The sequence below is a fragment of the Phasianus colchicus genome, chromosome Z (assembly GCF_987193195.1).
Source record: "Phasianus colchicus chromosome Z, bPhaCol1.hap1.1, whole genome shotgun sequence".
Taxonomy (NCBI): Eukaryota; Metazoa; Chordata; class Aves; order Galliformes; family Phasianidae; genus Phasianus; species Phasianus colchicus.
Window position 1 is genome coordinate 21363859 of NC_143476.1, and position 21122 is coordinate 21384980.

General features: G+C 36.5%; 1 long non-coding RNA gene across 1 annotated transcript; it reads right to left on the reverse strand.

Annotated features, from left to right (window-relative positions):
- Nucleotides 1–1726: 1726 nt before the first annotated feature.
- Nucleotides 1727–10134, reverse strand: LOC149912692 (uncharacterized). Its single transcript, XR_016461669.1, has 3 exons — nt 9112–10134; nt 4207–4310; nt 1727–2389 (listed from the first exon to the last, which is right to left on the reverse strand). It is a non-coding gene; the product is annotated as an uncharacterized LOC149912692 (long non-coding RNA).
- Nucleotides 10135–21122: the final 10988 nt, after the last annotated feature.

Consider the following 21122-nt stretch of genomic DNA (forward strand, 5'->3'; position numbering starts at 1 on the left):
GACAGAAGTGCTGATGCATGTTATATATACCAAATTACCAATACTGCATACTGTAATAGTTTTGATTTTTTTCTCGTCAGCATATCTACGCGCACTTTTCAGCACTGCAATATCTGTGCTTCCCTCTGACATCTTCAGGACAACCTTTTGGCTATTAAAAAGCCACAAGACCATAACTTAAAAAGCCTTTTACCTCAGTTTCCCCAAATACCATAAGATTGCAATGTAAGCAATTCTAGTGATGTGAATGTGCAGAGATCATAAAAATAGTTCTCGGATTCACATTGGGTTTCCAAAAGCCCAAAGGACATCACAAAATGCATCCTTGATCAGGAAAAATGCAGCTTGGCAATGTGTTTTTGGAACCGAAGTTTTGCAGACTCCATGAGCAATCTATAGGAAATTTAGGAGATGTATGAGATGCCAGGAAATACTGGACATATACAGGATCTTAAGCTCCAATTGCTGAGTTGCTCCTTAAAATTCCATCATCGTTTAGAATTCCCAGGAAGCAGTAGATAAAGTTAAAAGAAATTTCTGCTCCTGTCATGGAAAGAAGAAAGCATTATATAATGGCATATAATGGCATAATTATATAATGGCAAATGTTTAATCGTGACAGATATCACTGTTTTCTCCAGCATTAGACAGATTCTGAAAATACCTCAATTTAAAATATATTTTAAATTCTGAAATATCATAGATTGATTAAAGAAAAGGGACATTCTTCATCTGTACTTGATGTTCTCATTTGATATTTTTTAGCAAAATATGAAAAAGGCAAGTTCCCATTTCAGAGTGCCAGCCCATCAGCTGTGGATGGCAAACTGCTTTACTAACAACTGCAGTCACAAGTTGCTTCAGAAATCACAGCCTCCCTGGTGTGTGAGGAAACACACCTCCCTCTGGCAAATTCAGAGCAGCTTCTGTGCTATATGAACTGCTGTGAACACCAATGGAGCACTTCTGGACTAAGAATGAAATCCTCTCTCCATACCTTTTCACCAAGCAGGTGACAGAAAAAGAGGGGGCACAAAGGAACTACCTCCACTGTGTTTAATTAACACAGAAAGCTGGTACCCAAGTGCCTTTAGCTTCAACTCAAATGTTTTCTTTGCAGCCCTGTTGGAAAAGTGACCCAGAGTCTGGGATTTGCAATGAATAGATGAAGGAGACCAGGTCAGAGGATGAACAGGATGCTCCGGCTTCCTGCAACACACAAGAGAGAGAGCTGCACAGGCAGAGCCCTTTTTACTAGTCTCAGAGACTCTGCCAAATGTAAAATCAATGCAGTCATTCTGTCAGCATTCCTATAGAATTTTATTCCTAAGCAGAGGTCAGTACTGTGAGAGTGGTGAACAGAACTATTATAAATTAAATAGGTATCAGGGGAACAAAAATAATGAAATGTCAAAAGGGAATGACTACACTGCCCTTGTGCTGACTCGGCCTTTAATGATAGGAAGTAGTAGTTAATTATGCTTTTAGCATATTGCTTTTTACTATGTAAGGTTTTCCAGGGATTTATGTGTAGGAAAGGTCAAAGCATTTTCTCAAAAGATAACCATGAAAAAGGTTACAGTCTAGTAAAGAAATTTCTGCTTCAATGAAAGATGTTTTCAGGATGCAAGCTGTCTCGTTCCAATTTACAGCAGGGAGAGGAGGTTCTTTAGTATATGTATATCCCATGTGAGATTAAGAAACAATGGTTCAAATGTTGGTCCAACCAGTTTATTACAGATCTTAATCAGGGAGACGGGGAAAGGGAGGACGGACACTATTATGAATTAGAATAATGGGGAAGGGAAGGAGAGCGATAGAAAAGACAGGAAAGAAGAAGCAAGGAGTCTTTGTAGGAAGCAAGAGGGAGATAGTCATCACCACAGATCCAGCATGGTTCACAGTTCAGTCACTGATCTTCAGTAGTGGTGGGTTGTTGGGCACTGAAGTTCCATTGATGACAACGATGACCAGGTGATGATGGCGACTACTTTCCAATGGTAGTACAAACTTATTTATAAGTCCAGAGTGGTTAAGTCAGCTCTTTTGTAGTGACAGCTACTGGCATTTGGATCTCAGTAGGAACTCCTTTTGTTCTCATCTTCCAGGTCTTGCCAGCAGATAAGAGGGAACAGGGAGGCACCCACTGGTATCTTGACTTCACAGGATACAATGGTATCAACCCCCAGTCTCCCATAGCAAGTTATTTGGTCACAGGCTAGATCTTCCACCAGTAAACAGTCCTGAGCAGTCTCTTGAGAAGGCAGACAGCTCCAAAGAAATGCCTTCAGATGTAAAATTGTCCACACAGTGATGCTGACACAGCAATACACATCACTCATCTCCTAGACAAGTCAGTCTTATCACAAGAAATACCTCAGGAAGCAAGCTTTGAGACAAAAAACAAAAACAAAAACAAAACAAAACAAAGAAGGATTCTCACACAAGCAAACCCTGATTTTCTTTCCAATATTAAAAGAATAATACCACTCTTTTGGCTAGAGAGTGGTGAACTCCCATTAACAGCATTGCAGTATGTCCATTCTGCAAGCTAAATTAGCAGCTAGAGCCATCTGATTGGCAAGTGTTCAGAAACAGAAAAACACATTTTTTAGCAACCTTTTTTTGTATCATGTTTTGTGCCTAAGGTTGAAGGTGAATTCACAGGCTGGTAGCGAATACCTTTCTTACCCCAAAACATGATGGTTACACAATAAAATTGATAGAAAGACATTATTTAAACTGAGGCACATACATAGACTCTCAGGCTTAGAAACTTACGCATTTATAACGAACCATCTAAAAAAGTTAATTTGCCTAACAGTCACTGAATCTCCAAAATATCATTTAATTTCTCTTGAATATTCTCAGCAGTATTTTCCATTGTCATTAATGCATGTTGGGTGAGTTGGATGTGAGTGTTAAAAGTAGCCTACTGCAACAGCTGAATTTACTTGAAAGTAAATTCACAGATAATTCTATTTATACTCAAAATGAAGTGTGAATAGGTTATGTAGGATACACAGTCAGATAGAGGCACTAAACCTCCTGGCATCAAGGAGGTTTTTGTTCATGATTTGTTCATTCTAAATGTCAAGGTTGAAGGCCCATGTAAAGGTGTGTTGAACTTCAGAGATCTCCTGCACTCCAAACAAACTGAATAACGACCCTGAAAGAAAGCTATCCTCTGATTTTTAGCTGAAGTGAATCTGAAGCACTGTGAGACACAATCTGGTGATTAGTAAAACATCATCCTTAAATACACTACTGCAATATAAATGAACAAGAAGTGGTGGTTGTTAAAGCAAACCAGTTAGCTTATCATAGACTCATTGCAGGAGTCACTAGCGAAGAAGCATTTATAGCTAAAGATTTTGCCACCCAGCACAAGTTAATTAATGCAAGATTGAATTATTCATAAAAGTATGTACTGTCTAGAGCCCCTTTATATGAGAAATCTCAATCACTGTTGTTATTTACCACATCCTGCTTATGTGACACAGTTTGGGCAAAGAACAGGCTATAAAACCTAGAGGTATGTGAATGTTGTACCAACTTCTTTTGGGCAGTTTGCATTCTCTGCTTCTCTGTGTTCTTTCCTGCATCTATAATAATAAACTATTCTGACCTCTGCACTCTGGTTATTTGTTACATGCTCTTAGAAGCACACAAATGAAGGAAGCAAAAATTTAGAAATATGACAGTGCTACAACTACATAAATAATGACTTAAACTTTGCTCAAAAAAAAAAAAAAAAATATATATATATATATATATATATATACTTATATATACACATATTCCAATCTACTCTCTTTTATGTAAATCCTTGCTAAGTAGGCAAATCCTCTGTATAAACATTACTTCCAGTGAAAATTTTTTGGAATCTGCTCTATAAAATAAAGAAGACTCTAGATCATACTTGACTGGGGTGAAAACCACTATCCATTATCCAAAATATTGCTTCAGCCTCTGAAGCACCTCCAGCAGCCTATAAGCCACGGTCAGACATGAAGCCTGCAAACACCTCTGTATGAATCAAGAGGGAAACACTTTTTTTTTAAAGAAAGCTGCCAGACAGGTAAACGCACTCATTTGACCAGCAGGTCTGAATCTGTAGTTTGCTGCAAGGAAAGAAACACAGAATCCTCCATCCTTGATGTAAATACACATTTGTTAAAAAAAACCTAAGTGCATATGCCTTACCACAAGGTCTGTCACTGAATCTTACTGACTCTCTGGTCTCTTCAGTCACTGATGCCACAGTCCCCAGCCAGGTGGTGTGATGCTGGTTGCTGACACTTAGATTCCTACAGACACATGCACAAAGAATAAAGAGCACCTTCCTAAAAAAACAGTTGTAATGCTTATTGAGAGGACAGGACAGATTGCAGTGACTGAAGGAGGGCATGGCTAGATAAGCATACCAGCAAGCTGCTGTTTACAGAGATCACACACTTTTACTTCCTTATCCCTCTATTCTTAATCACATTCACTTCTCAAATCACTTATACTCTTCTTTTGTTCTGTCTTTGGTTTCTCTGCTAAACATACTATAATAAGTATTGTGCAATCCCCAAATGCTCTCTCTTGGAACAACATAATAAGCACACCTTCTGGTAATAGCATCCCTCAGTTTAAGAAAGGTCATTCAGAGAATTGCTCCCAGTGACTTATCTTTCACACCCAGACAATGGTATTGGTGGTTCCAGGGACCACCCTGGAGTCTCTAATGTGCTGTTTCTGCCATCTGTTGAGCTTTCATGCTCCACTCCGGGCTTGAGGAGATGCCTGGAAGCTTCGGCAGGTCTTGCAGGAACCAGGGCATGGTATTAATACATTTATACCAAATGTCTTTGTTTCTCCTTGTTCCCTTTATGTGTGTAGGCAAGCATCATTCAACTCTTTGAAAAGATAACGTCAGGACAAAGGGAAGTGGTTTGAAGTTGAGGGAGGGAAGATTTAGGTTGGGTGTCAGGGGGAAGTTCTTTACTATGAGAGTGGTGAGGCTGCCCAGAGAGGTTGTGGATGCCCCACCCCTGGAGGTGTGCAAGGCCAGGTTGGATGGGGCCTTGGGCAGCCTGATCTAGTATTAAATGTGGAGGTTGGTGGCCCTGCCTATGGCAGGGGGGTTGGAGATTCATGACCTTGAGGTCCATTCCAACCTGGTCCATTCTGTGATTCTGTGATTCCGTGTGATCTTATCACTTCGTCTGTGCATGCACACAGTTCTTCTTTGATGGTACTGCTTGATGAACATTATTGCAGTTGGTCCATAGAGCTGGTACACTGGCTGATTGATGAGTCTTCCACTGCAATAACATTGCACTGGATAATGATAATGAATTACATTCAGAATTAATGTAAGCAAATTCACGCTATAAAAAAAAGGTAAACAAATGCTAAACAGCAAATTCTGCCTGAAGCTCATAATTACAATCATTTCCTTTCTGTTCTAAGATTCCACTGCTGAAGAGAGTTGAATGATGCTTGCCTACACACACAAATGGAAAAAATTATCGTGGTATTTATAAGTGATGTAGTCTTATATAATAACTGATTAACCAGGGTCTTCTATTGCTATGGTCTGTCTATTTTGATATAGTGATTTGTCTGAGAATATATAGCCTCATTAAAAAAAAGGGAGGGGGGGGGGAGAATGGACACACAGTAATAACTGTAGCCTGTTGCTTACATAACTCCGAATCTCCAACAGACAAAGTGAGATCTAAAGCTTTATCCCATTTCACATTAAGCATGCAAAATATTTTTGGCAAGTGATAATTAGATGAAGAGACCTCTACATTTTAACTGAAACTAATGCATAGCACAGGTGAATATATTAAACAAAAATGCCCAAGCCAAACGTGTCATCAGTTCTGCACTCTTCAGAGAAAGGAAAGCTAAGCTATAGCATCTTTTCATAGAAGATGAGTAGCCATCAATAGTATTTTTATGTATTACCTAACACATAAAAGATGCAATATAGATTTCAAGGCTGACACTTCTTTTACAGACTGGAAGAAGAGTTTATAAGTCTACTAACTTCTATGTCAGTTGTTCTTTCTCTCTGTAAACTTTGCCTCACAAATTAGATTCATTTTGGAATCACTCTTTAAAAAGCTGCATTAGTGTTCTGACAATTTTCTGCTTAAGATTTTATGTATTCCTCTGCCAAAATATTTAATTAGTACTAGTACTGTCATTGGAGTATCTCTCCAGCCATCCCATTCCAAGAAGCAGAATTCATGTATCTTTAAGATTGTTTTCTATTTTTCCTGAAATGTTTATAATAGAGAAGCAAAGCTGGTAGTGATGTTTGTGAAAACAGGTGATGTTAAGATTTGGGGTCTTAAGTTCTTATGAGGACAGTATAGCTGCCATATTTCTCATCTATTCACTCTCACTCTCCCCAAAACTTCACAAATATTCTTCCAAAAAGTGAAATTCTATGCATCAAAACCAACTTAAATAGAAAGAATAGAAAAAAATCAGTGATAAAAGGGATACATGAACAACAACAAATGAGCAACATTTTGTTGCTTTTATAACTAAGCATGTCATAAATGATTGAGAAAGCATGCATTCAGCATTATATTTGTGAAGAGTGAATAACAACAACAACTAGCTTCATATACATGGAAGATATAGGTGGAGGAGAAGCTTCCAGTCAGCTTCCAGTTGGCATCCAGCTGTTGCAAGCAATTCTGACATGTTGCAGCTTTTCAAGTCCTTTGTTTTAAGATTCAAATGATCTGCTTCAGGTAATTTCAGAAACACGTCTCATTATTTTATTTCTTTCTGTTAATAGACTTTGTATTGACAATTTATGCAGGAAAAAAAAAATACAGAAATAGTAAATGTTCATTTTCTAAAATAAAAAGACTAATTAAATCCATCATATTTCCACAATAGCATGCTGTGAAATGTGTAAAATTCAAGACCATTTCCTGTGAAGTAAAGTTCAGTCAGAATTTAATCAGCACTCTAGAATACCTGTTAATAAGAAAGCTCATGCATGAATAGACAAGTTTGCTGCAGCAGTAACTGCTCAGATGGCTTCATTTAATAGGAACAGACAGTTTAAAAAACAGGACAAGTGCTATGAGTTAACATATTAAAAGATTCTTTAGAAGAGAAGGCAAAAAGAAAAAAAAGTGCCAAATGTGTCTATTGTGTCACATCTTCAAGTTCCTGGTGTCAGTGGTTTGAGAGACATTCAACAGACCTTTTGAGCATTTTGCTTTCATCTTGAAAAGGTCAGTCAAGGGGCTGTTAATTGTCTGTTTTAATTCATAGCCATTTTATTTGGTTTTGGTATATATTTTCTTGTATCTGGTGTCTTTGACATTTCGTTCAATATTCTAAAAATTTATTTAACAATAACCTCTGATTTTATTTCCACCTTTCCATGTCTCTGTCAGCCATTTATTTTCCTACTTTCATTAAGCTGCACAATTTTTTAGCAATAGAAACTTTTGAAGGTAGGCTGACAGCTTTTTCCTTGTTCAATGTTTTGTCCTCTTTTTTTTTTTTACCTCAGAATCTGTAAATAAGAAATAGAAAACCCACCACACTCAAAGGAGCACATGAGTGGGAAAAACACAACAAAATTACAAGAAAGATCCTTGAGGAATAACCCTAGTGATGTTTTAATCAGAAAATCAGGAAGATACTGAGATCATTGAAATTTATAAATGCTAAACAAAATCACTGGGACTTGTAAAGTTATCGGTGTCTTTATTAAGCCTTCTACATCTGACGGAACACATCCAGTGTCTGGAGAAAGTTATTCCTTTGAATCACAGAATTATAGAATGGCTTGGGTTAGAAGAGACCTCCCAGTTCCAATCCCCTGCCATGTGCAGGGCTGCAATCCACTGGATCAAGCTGCCCAGGGCCCCATTCAACCTGGCTTTGAACGACTCCACAGAGGGTGCATTTTTCATGATTGTGGGGGAAAAAATCTCTGACTGAATTCTGAATTGCAGAATTTACTAGAATATGTGTCATGATTGATACTATGTCTGTGGTCATGAAACTGCCATGAATATTTAAATGCTAATACTGTGGAATGTCTTTCAAAATGCATTATTCTCTGTTAAAAATATGTTACTGTCACTTACTGAGATTTCAGTAAGCAGGAGGGATTTCAGACAATACTCCACTCACATATCTGATTTTCTCCTTATTTACTTATTTTTTTAATCTGACACATATTCAAGTATGGCAGCAGCTCACAATAACTTTGAGCATTCAGCTGTAGAAAGTGTATACTTAGCAGAGACGATCATGTTATTAGTATAGCAGAAATTAAAACTACCAGAAATGTGTGCATTAATACTGAAGAGAAATGCCACAGTACTGTTAAATATATATATATCTTTGTAGACAATTACTGCTAGTCTAAGCTGTCTGGCTATTACATGAATCAGTTGAATGAGCTGGCATTCAACTTATTGGGACACCAGCCAACAGGGACTTTTGTATATCCAGAATTAAATTAATTCCATACTACAAAGATTACAAAAGAACAAAATTCTTATTAAAAATGCAGGTTTATGGATTTTGATACATATCTCTTTCTAGAAGATGAAGCTAATCCTCTATCCATAAATATAAAACATAACACGTTACTATAGAGAGATAATATCCTGGCCTTTATCCTGGCCTATCTTTGTCATATTAATGAGTACCATGACAACTGTATGGTTGCTCATATATAAAGGGTTCTCTACATAGAAGTAAACTCATGTTTCTTTATCAAATTATGCCCTCCTTGATCTCACATAAAACTGTTACCACTGCCCATCAGACAGCATCCTGACACAGAAAAGAAGCCAGAGATTCACTCTGCAAGGTATTGGAAGACCAAAAAAGCTGTGTTTGAAACCACAAATTACTATATTTTACAGAAAATATGTTTTTTACTGATTCCACTGCTTACACAGGAACTACCAGGGACCAAACTCAAGTGCACAAAAAATGTGGATTTCACAGTGGAGGAAATCAGGTAGTTCCATGTTTGTATTTAGCTATCTTGTTCCACTTACACACCTATTTTTTTTCCCCATTTATGCAATGGAATAATGGAGTTATACACATTCTTACCATAACTATACACTTCAACGTGACTGCATCTGTTCCTCACCAGGCCTTCTTTCTTGTTTTATTAGCATTTTATCATCTATAGGCACTTTGGGAGAAAGACATTGAGTTAAACAAGGCTCAGGTAAATGTAAAGTCTTCATATATAAGGAAAGAACCAACCTCGTATGAAAACATCTTCAAAAACAAGCATAAAATATATTATTGCAGTTTCTTTACCTGGATGGAAGAATGGAAGCCAGACTTTTCTGCTGATGTGGTCTCCCACAGTGTTCTCCAGCCACAAATGTGGCTTCAAAGGATGCTAAGTGATATCTTTTCCAGAGAAGAATCTTATTTGTTTACACATGGAAATTACACTTGTTTTATGACCAAAATGACTTTGTAAACCCTTTGAAGAGAGAATAGTAAACTTTTTATGTCCTCACTTTTCTGTAAGTCCTTATACTACTCACACTCCCCACCAGCATTAGGAAAAAAACATTTCTGTTCCATGATTTCAAGGTCTTACTCTACAACTGCAGTAAGTCTTCAAGGTACTTTGTCCTCCCTTTTTCTCTACCCTGCTTCTATTTCTTTACTGCTTCTCTATGTACTAGACAAAATACAGAGTAGGTAAAATAACTGGTAGGATGTTCATGCGTTGTCTCTAATAATTCCACAAGAAAATTTTGAGCAGAGAGAAGACTACAGAATGCAGTAGAATATTATAATTACAAAAAAGCCCCTTATCTTTAGGGAGGAAATACTTCAGGAAGATGTTTCTGATACGTGAAAATTAACAGCAAAGTATTATAACCTAAAACAATAACCAAAATTTGCTTTTGCTGCTCAGAGAAAGATACAATACCTTGCAAAAAAGGCTCAGGTGCTGGATGTCTGACTTTATATAGGATCAATAACTAACTTTATACTGGCATACATAAAATAAGGAACCATAATACTGAAGTTCAGTGACAGAACAATGAGTTTAAAGAAAGAAGGATTTCCCATGACTTTTGGAGTCACCTTCACCCAACAAAACAAACCAACTTTTCTTAAAACTTTTGCTGGTTTTATATTCTCAATTAAGAACTCCCTAGTAGATTTTTCTTTAAGAAAAAAAATCTTAAAGAACACATAATGGGGAGGAGTTTCAAATCAAGTCAGATACATCTCAGGATTTGGCATGAATTTATTAATGTACTTCTTAAAAACCACAAAATTTAACTTTGAACATACTGTTAAATTAGGGAGGCAGAAAATTAGTAAAAGCTGACTTTTCATCTCAGAATATATAGAATTTCCTTTCTAGAAAAATAATAAATCTTGTGGCTTGATAGCAAATAATACTGTAAGGATATATTTCAAAGATTTTAAAATCTTAATTATTCACATTTTTTGCAGTGCAAAGCATGCTCTTAAATTACCTGAGGGGAAAAAACCTATATGGAGAAAGACAATTTTTCTTTACCGGATTTCCCCTAATACATACCTATTTACCTAAGGTGCTGAAATTTCAGTAGTGTGCTTGGTCAGTGTGCTCATGAAGGTGAAGACAGCCTGAGAAGACACATCCTGGAGATTGATGATGACTAAATAATTATGTGATGGATATGTAAGTGCATATGAAACATGTTTTTATTTAACTGGAAAAGAATGCTAACAGCTATAAAATAAAATCAGATCACAGATTTTTATATCAGGCATCCACCTAACTTAAATCTGAGATGGTTCTGGTAAAAAAGAACCACCTGCAAGGCATCAGCAGACATTAGTTAACAATTCCATCTCTGAAACAAAACAAAGCATTGTTATGTTTAAAAGCCTCCCTTTTTCTTGTTAAAATAACTGCTGTAGACCTTGGAAAGAAAGCAAACTATCACAACAGCTATGTGATATTGTACATTTTTATAATTCTACATGATTACTATAATTGTAATTAGCCAGTAACAGCTGTTGTTTCTGTTCCTGGAGGAAAATAAATAAATAAATAAAAATCCAAGGACCATTTAAAGCTCATTCACAATACACTTTTTTTTAATGGTATCTTTCCCTTCATATTAATCACTTCAGTACCTCTTTGTGTACTTTGATCTTGCCCAAAATCAACATTAATCCATGCAAGATAGAGCCTACACATAAATACTTTTTTACATTTCTTCTAGCTGCGGTTGCTGAAGGAACTTTGTCCTCACCTCAAAAAACACATATACATTTTTCTCATCTTATTACTCTTAAATTTCAATCATATTTTAGTTTTGAAGGCAGAATCTCTCCACTTCTTTCCAGGACCTATATGAGTTAGAGAAAACCACTAGGAAGCAGTATAATTGATAACTTGCCTCAGCCTGAGATCGTGCAAGTAACATAAAAGCGGGGAATCTAGACATTAAGATATCCACAAAAGAACTGCTATTATTTTTGCTTCATTGAATTCTATGTTAATTTAGATTTGTGCTACAATATAAGGAATTGAAACTTTCATGTGCTCAGTTGCCATAAAAGAATCTACTGCCACAGGCCAAGTATCTCAGCTCTGCCAACAAAAGCAGGAACAGTAGTGTTCTTCAAAATGGAACTGTCAGAAACAAAAAATAAAAAAAAAAAAAAGAAAGCCCACCAAACCATGAAGTAACAACAACAACAACAAAGAATAACACCCTGAGCTACCTAACTGAGCCAGGAGAAAAATATCAGGAACAGGAAACCACTTCCCTTCCTTTGATGTTTTGGCATCATGCACAATTCTACAGGAAAATATTTCACTCCCTCTGGTGTTTCGTGAGGCTATCCCTGAAATGCCTCTCTAAAATTGATCAAAGCAATTTATTTCAAAATGTACTTCCCAAAACAAACAAGCAAAAATGTGATAGTAAGCTCTTTATTCTAGGAATGTGATGATTGAAACATTCAAGATGGAGGGAAGGGCATTTTCTTATTTTTTTTTTTTCTTTCCCTTAAGAAAGAGGAATATGTCTCTTCCTGAACTATGTGAAACTGAAATGGTGAAAATCCATTTAAATTACATAAAAAATATTGAATTGTAGCAGAAATAAAACTCTTAGTATTCATTCAAATAAAATTCAACTCTAGACCTCAAGCCTGCTTGACAAATGTCTAAATTAATATAATGGGAATCGGCTCCAGTTTAATTATTCCACTATTCAATTTCTCCAAATGTAAGAATTTCAAGGAATCAAGGTCATAATTCTTTAACTCAATAGGTTTTCATCTAAGTGAAAATCACATTCTCAGCATGCATATCTGGCAGCACACTGTCAAGAAATCCCAAGCGTGGTGGTGGGTATAGAACACCAAGGTTGAGTTACAAACAGCATTTTGTTAACAAGGAGTGGAAGCAGGTTTTTAAAACAGCTTCGGCCAGAAGAAAATAAAACAACATTTTAAATACAGCAATCAACCACTCTATGAGCATTTAACTTAGAGAGAAAAGTCTACTAATCTTGTTGGTTTCCTCCCAACATTCCTCAGTGGTGCCCACTCTTCACACAAATGGGAGGGTTATTTTTAACTATTACATCGTATCAAAAACCAGTTCACCACATGGCTCAACAACAGATATAGTGACATAACTTAGATGGTCAGTAAAGTCCAGTGTAAGAATGAGCAACCAGTGACTGCAAGTGACAGAAACATTAGAAGTCAGTTTCCATATAGAAACTGGAGAAATGACTCCTTAAATATGACATGTGTGTCTGAGTAGAACAGTTATGTCACACTACAAGGCAAGACAGGTGATAGGACAAGGAAGAATGGCTTTAAATTAAAAGAGGGGAGATTTAAATTAGGTGATAGGCAGAATTTTTTTACACAGAGGGTGCTGAGGTACTGGAATATGTTGTGAATATTTTGTGTAGAGAAGCTGTGGATGCTCCTCCCTTGGAGGCGTTCAAGGCCGTATAACCAACATCTACCTCGGAAGTCATCTGCCAACATAACAAAATATGAGGCGTTACTTTCAGAGCAGCCCTTGTCTTTCATTCATCTCATAGTAATTCTCTATTTTGCTTTTGCATTTAGCAACATTTTTGTCCTACTAGGAAGAAGAAAGCACAAGTTGACAGTGAAATGAGAAGTACAGAAAGCCATGCTTACATAGTAATACCTCATATCAGTGCACTGTAGCTCAGATCACAGCTTCTCTAAGAGGGCAGACTCAGCAATCAGAAACTTCTTTTTGATTAAAGATTCTGTGGCTAAGTTCCTGGATGTCAAGAGGGATAAAATTCTCATGGTGTGATGTGGAGCAGGCAACTTCTTACAGTGAAAAAACACTGAAGATAACAAGCTTGAAGAAGACTGGAAAAATCACTGTTGCTTTATGGAAAGTGAATAGTTATCATAAATACAAGTCACAGATGTTTTGTGCATTCACTGCCCAATTCAAAGACTCCCTGAGATGCTACTGGGTCTTAAGAATGGCATCAAGAATGGCATGCTTTTTGCGTGTTTCCTGTGTAGTCAAAAGTTGAAAATAAAAGAGAGTCTTATTCTCTGACATTTCCACTCAGCTGAACTTAGCACAAGATTGTCTTATGTGTATTTGAATACACCAGATACAGTGAATAGTCAGTGATGACTGTAACTAAATTATCATGCAATTGTAAACCAGTATGTGTACTACTCATTATTTGTCCTCGATTGGCTATTTCACAGTATGCTCAAACATTTATTGTGTATGTACATTTAAGAACCTAGGTTAAATAGCATAAGTTTTCAAAACTCTCTATACGTACAAAGATATTCTGAGCAGGAGGTAGGAAGAGGTGATAAGGGGAATGAATAATTCAAGTAGAGATTTTGGATTGGGAGACAGATAGATGCAACAGAAGGAATATATAAGGGTGAAGAGGGACATGCTTTTCCTTTCGGGGGTAGAGTGCATCACGTATAAACTATTTATAATTTTATGATATAATACCCTTGCAGTTCTCAAACAGATCTCAAGCCAATCTGACTTGGTTTCAGTTGACTATTATTAAGCATGTCTTCCATGGTACTGCTAGTCATCATGGAACAAACTGGAGACCAGCACATTATATTTTATAAAAACAATTATGAGGAAAGGTCTTTAAATGTAAATTAAGTAGTTCACGCACAGAAACTGTGGGTAAAGAAAGACAATATTTTCTTTTTAAGCCTATCAGTCCTCAAAAGCATGTCAAGCTAAGTAATTTAAAGAAATTTAAAGAAAATCTTGAGCTACAGTAATCAACAATGTCATGGTTACTCAATCCATCTAGCATATTATGAGTTTTTGATTACAACAGGACTAGCCTAATATCTAATACTCATAATGTCTCCGTAGCAACTAGGTATAAAACAACTTTTGAGTTGTCTTTCATAAGCTAATTTGCAAGTCATTAGTTCTTTAATTTTATGGTCTACACTACTCAAAAATATTCCTCATTACCATGAGCAAGGGAAAATACGCATGAATAATACAAAGTGATTGACCTATACATGAACATAAGGGACTGAACAGCAGTGTGTCACAGTGCCTTGGAAAAGTTATTGGCACTGCAGACTCATCTTTTATGTGTTTTGTCTTGTTTTGTTTATTTATTTATTTATTTATTTTTATTACTACAAAAATAACATAAGGCATTACTGTATTTATCTGAACAACAAATGAAAATCTTTGTAATCTCTTAGGAGAATTACAAGTGCAATTTTATATAGAGATGAACAGAACTTGGCAAATTTAATTTGTATAGGCAACAAACAAGCAGCTGCAACAAACATCTCACTGCCTGTTCATTTTCCACTTGTCATTTTCATTTCGAATGTTGTATGTCATCTGCTTTCTATACTAAAAACAGGTGCTTCAACAAAATGGATGGACAGAGCACCTGAGTAATTACATACCCTGTGGAACTAAAGACTGAAACACGACTAAACAAAGGCCCCTCAGTGTGATGATTTCAAAATCATCATAGTTAGCTAAGACATTTTGTTCAAGTCTATTTACAGGAAATTTTATCTGTTAAAATTGAGAGATTGTTTTATTATGCCAGATTACATTCTAACTACTCTCTGAGAGTCTTTACATTACTAATGTTGACCAAAATAAGGGGACTGGAAGGAGGGAAACGGTTGTAAGTCTCTGAGAAACAGCTTACCAAACCTCTGACATTAGTGGAGGTATATATATATTTAAAATATATATAATAATATAAAATGCTACCTACTTTCTGTTTACAGAAGCTTATAACAAAAGCCTGAGCTGGCCACTGGAAGCTGGAATTCAGATAAAATCCTGACCCAAAAGCTATCCAATAGCCAACACATTTGTCCTGGACCTTTCCATCTTAAATATCCAACATATGAAGCTCTGTTAGATGAAGGTTGTTTTTTACCGTTTTTATTTTTACTTTTATTTTTATTTTACTTTTGTTTTCTTTTTATTTTTCTTTTGCTGATTTTGTTTTTATTTTTATTTGAACACTCAGCATGCTCTAGCATCACAGAACTTCTATGTAGGTTCTCTTGCTAATTATTTAAAGAGTCTTCTTAATTTTATTTAGTAAACAGTGGCAAAACCAATGAACTGATTTTAAATGATTGTAGCCACATTCTCTTAGATAGTTGGGGTGTTTCTAAATACAAAATCAAATTAAATTAAAATTAAATTTATGCCTAACTCACTCCTAACTTCTCTTACCAAAGGAGTTTCAGAGGAGAGGGAGGGAGTAGTCCTTACCTATATGGTTAGAAAGAAGACAAACATCTTATTCATTTCATGTTAGGAACATGTACTAATCAGCTGTAACCGTACTGCCCACATTAAATTTATTAGTGTTTTAAATTTCTTTAAATAAAAAGAAAATAGGAAGGGAAAAATAAAATAAATCTCCAGATCATCAGGGCTGGAAAGATGTAGATGCTGCACCTTTGAAATGGCATAACAGTGGCCATTCTGCATGGGAGATTAGGCAGGAAAAGTTGCTTACATGAAATGCATGCATAAAACAAAACAAAACAAAACAAAACAAAACAAACAAACAAACAAACAAACAAACAAACAAACAAACAAACAGTTGAAAGAGCATTGTAGAAATCTGTTCTTACAGGAAATGACAGTGTGCAATATGCCTTTCCATTTATTTAATTTCATTATGTGGAAGGCGTTATCTTTCTATTATAGAATTATTGCATAACATCCTGATGATTGCTAATAAAAGGCACTGGCACTAATATATCTGACTGAATTGATAAATACTTGGAGAAGAGATATTTCACCTATCTGTTTTATTTTTCAATTTTAGAATAAGTAGGATGAAAACTTCTAAAATCTGAGATAAATTTCAAATTGAGAGGATAAGATACTATTCCTCACATCATTCTTCTGGACAAATTGTCAACTGTTAGATAAACAGGCTCATGCTAGTGGTTCTTCAGAGCTTTCAGTGCTGGATTTACGTACTTCTTTGTCATTTATTCACTTTAATTTAATCATAAAAGAATCAATATAAAAACTAGAATTGAAAAGCAAATAAAAGCACATCAAGACAGCAATTCATCACTATACGATTATACCTAGAAGCACATTCACATCCCTACAGTTTTTGTTTACGTTCAAAAAGAATTAACTCAAGGTTGATATGTCACTGCCAATCAAAAATCTGCCAGTCTCACTTCAGTGCCTTGTAAAAGTATTCTGAGAAATACTGAAAAACAAAATTATCGGTCATGGTCACCATGGATTCACAAGGGGAAAATCTACTTAACTAATTTAATTATTTTTTAAGACAAAAAGTGTTTTTTTTTTCCTTTTTTTTTTTTTTTTTTTTTTCTACCCACTTAGTTTACCAAGAGAAACCAGCTGATGTAAATGTAATCTTTTTGGATTTTATCAGAAGTTTCAATACCATTTCTCAAGCATCCTTCTGGACAACAGATTACAATACAGTAGACAAGTACGCAATTGAATGAGTGAACAAATGGGACCAGTCACTAGTGGGATTCTGCAGGGCTCCATTTTAGAGCCAGCTCTCTTCAGTTCTTTTATACATTATATGTGTTCAGCATTCAAAGGTATAATTAAGTTTGCAGATGACACTAAATTGGTAGGAGCTGTTCACTCTCTCAAAGGCAGAGAAGCCTCACAGAGAGACCTGACTATTGCAGGATTGGGCAATTACCATAAATCTTAATAAGACAGATGTCAGATTCTGCACCTCAGAAGAGGCTAACTTGAGTATATGTACACAATGGAGGATGAGAGGCTGAAGAGCAGCCGCACAGAAAGTGATCTGGGGATTCTGTCTGACAGTTGAATGTGAGGCAGCAGTGTTACCTGGAACCCAAAGGGCCAACCATACCCTGGGATGCAGCAGGCCCAGTGCTGCCACTGGGTGAAGGGAGGGGTTGTCCCCTCTGCTCTGTGCTGTGTGGCCTCACATCCAACCCTGCACGCAGGTTGGATGTTGCAGTACAAAAAGTACATAAGGTTATTAGAGAAGGAAGGATATGCAGAGGGTGAAGGTTGTGTAGGCCAAGATGCACAAGGAGCAGCTGATGCCCCTTGGTGTGCTCAGTGCAGAGCAGAGGCGCTGAGGGCAGCCCTCATGGCAGCTGCAGCTCCTCACAGGAGCGGAGGGCAGCGCTGAGCTCTGCTCTATGTGACAGCCACAGGGCCCGAGGGAACGGCATGGAGCTGTGTCAGGGGAGGGAGCTGGGAGTCAGAGAAAGGGTCTGCACCAGAGGGCGGTGGGCATGGAACGGGCTGCACAGGGCAGTGGTAACGGCCCCAACTGCCAGAGTTCAAGGAGCGTCTGGACACCGCTCTCAAAAATCCAGTTTGGATTTTGGGTAGTGCTCTGTGGAGCCAGCAGTTGGGCTTGATGATCCTTAGAGTTCCCTTTCAACTCAGGATATGCAGGGTTTTTTCTGTTTTGTTTTGTTTTCTGAAGACCTCCCAGAATATACAATACACAACCGGATGGCAAACATTTGAATAACGGAATTTATTCTTTATCCTCTTTTTCACAACTTCACATAGGCTGCCACTGAAAATTGAGCAACAAAATACTAACTGTAGAATAATAGCAATTGGTTTTTCTATGTATATTTCCCTGATTTCAAGGCTAATCATTCTACTTGCAGTGCTCCTTTGTGTGATTGACAAAACTGTCCCACTTCCAGGCAAAATGAATGGAATCCTGATGGCCCTAAATCGGGAGACAGATATTGCAGGTTTGAATCTACATGTATTATTTTGGTTATCCAATCTAACGTTCTAAGTAGTTAAAAGGCATCTGAATAACAGCTTCTGCACAGTTAATCATCTGCGTAGTTCTCTGCTTATTCTCCTCCAAAGCAAACATAAACCTCTACCTGAATTAAAGAAATGAGTATGGCATCTTATACGTCATTTGTGGATAACGATGCATTTTCAGCAAACTTATTTCCATCCCATTTCTTTTCTTAGCTCATCAATATCTGATTGATGAACTTCTATAACTTTTTCTCCATTTACCACTATTTTTTTTTCTTAATTAAAGTTCCTTTTCTTTTTTCTTTTCTTTTAAAAATATTTTACAGATTGCATTATGAAAAACATCAACCAATATTTGATTTGCTCTTGAAATAAGCCAGCAAATAAGCATCAGCTGGTAAGCAGTTTAGGACCAGAATCTCAGCTTTTTAATTAAATTCCTTTAAACTTTCTGATGTATCTTAATTGGAGCCCTAATCTATTTGTGAGTTGCTTCTTTCTGAGACTCATGTGGAAACCAACCAAGACTTCTCTTGATTATAAGAATAGTAAGATTCACTTTAACTTCCATAGAAGAGATTTGGCTTAAGGTATCCTGAAATGGACATTTGATTTTCACTTTCTTGATTTGGTCAAATATAAATTTGACAGGAAAATCTGTGAGAAGGTTTTCTTCGCAACATCCTCTGGAAAAGCCACTTCAATTTGGTTAGCAAATACAGTTTGAAAATCATGCTTAACTCATTTATTCCTGGCAGCATTCCCAAGGCTGATAGCTAGCCCTAGTGGTCTATCAGCAAATTTCCTGAGTCTCTTTAGCACAATCTGATTTTCAGTTTTCTGAGAAACACACGATTAGATTTTTGTACCTTTATTCCTCATAATCATACATTGTACTTCAGTAACACTGTGATTTAGCATTAGCTGATTACATTGTTCTCCCTAACTTCCCATCTCTCAGTCCTCTTTGGAAAGCAGGTCCTTTTTCATTTTCACTGGAGACCTGGAGGTCAGCATAAAGTTTATTTCCCAGCCTAAGCTACATGATTTTCATTTAACATACTCCAGACTATTGTATTTTCACCATAATCAGAAAAAATTGCATATCATTAGCTACTGCTTTTGATTCTGATTTATGCATTTCTGACTTAGACAGTTCTAAAGTATTTGCTCTTAAAGAAATGTATGGAGAACTTTAAATGCAAGTAATAATAATGAGGTTTGTGTTTTTCACATTTATCAAACACCAACAATACTCTCATCCACCTTTATAATACATATAGGTTGCTCCAAAATAATGTCTCCTATTTATTTCCACAGAATCTACAACAGATACAAAGAACACAAGAACACTATTTGATAAGAGAAAATTCTCAGCTACAAAAGACTGTTTTGCAACATACCACCATTAGCTATGCATTTTCAGCAGCAAGAAAAAAAAAAAGAGCCTGAATGCCATGCTCATAGAAGTCTGTACAGCTGAGGTGGTAGTGTGGAGTGACCTACTATCACTGTCATCTCGACTGAAATGCACCACTCAATGCCTCACTGTGCTCACTGCCACTGATTGGACTCCATAAATGTTCAGCAAGTGTTCATGAACATCAGTGGTGTTATTTTTTCTACATGGAGGAATTCAATGACACACCTTTGATTCGTCTGCACTTCCATGTCTGACACTCTTTTGTCAGTGTGCCCCTTTGCTGCCATCGGCAGCACAGCAACAAAATGTAACAGAATAGTGGAGGTAAGATTCAGCCTTTACTTCCATATCACCAACATCTGCATTACTTTTGGAGCAGCCCTCACATATTACATACCACCTTCTAGCAAGGTTAAACAGACATGCATAATGTATATTTTCTATGCTAATTTCATCCTATGTTATGAAATCTGTTATCATTCTTTGAAGTCCATCTGCAATGTCTCCTTTTAAGAACACACTTTAGTGTCTTGGAGAGAAAAAAATGAGTCTTTTTTTCAGGTATAGGTATTTGATCTTTTTTTCTCTTGGTTTATAAGCATAATTTATCCCTTTAGTCAGGAAATGGCGTGTGAACTACTCAGTGTTCTCCCCCACTGTCTTGTAAGTAGGTAGTGTGGGACCTTTGCAAAATCAGATCTGGCTCTGTGGATGCTAGCTCTGCTCTGAAAGCAGTATATTCTCCTAGACTTATCATTTGAAAACATCATTTATCATTTTCAAGGCATCACTAACCCAGGTAGGGGACAACTGAACGAACCGCATTACTGTTTTTTAATAGTTCTTAAAGGTCTGTATAAACAGTGCATCCCTCTTCTGTATTCACAGGCACAGGTGGTTGGTGGCTGTTTGTTTTTTTTGGAGTCAATGTAGTTCATGTATTGAAAACTGGGGGATAATTTTCATTGAGGTCTCTCCTTTTCCAGTTATTATTCTCATTGGTTTTACAGAGATGTTTTGAAAACGAATTGATTAAGATATAAACAAGGAAAAAAGACATTAACAAAATGCAACTGTTTCTTAATTCCCATTTCTTTGTTTTTGGCTAGCTCATTATTAAAAAAATGTTTACGGCAAGCATTACTGCTTTTTTTTAAGGACAGTTGTTTGAAAAATCTGTTTTGTTAACTTATTTTAAGTCAACATATTTATTTCCATAATGTTTCAAAACATTTCCAGCTGTTTATTTCAGCAGCTTCTCAGTCTTTGCTATGCATTTACATCAGCTTAGGGTGTAATCTGATAGACATGAAATTGAAGAAACATTCATGCAAAATTCGAGTTGTACAATATGTGCAGTATATGCTA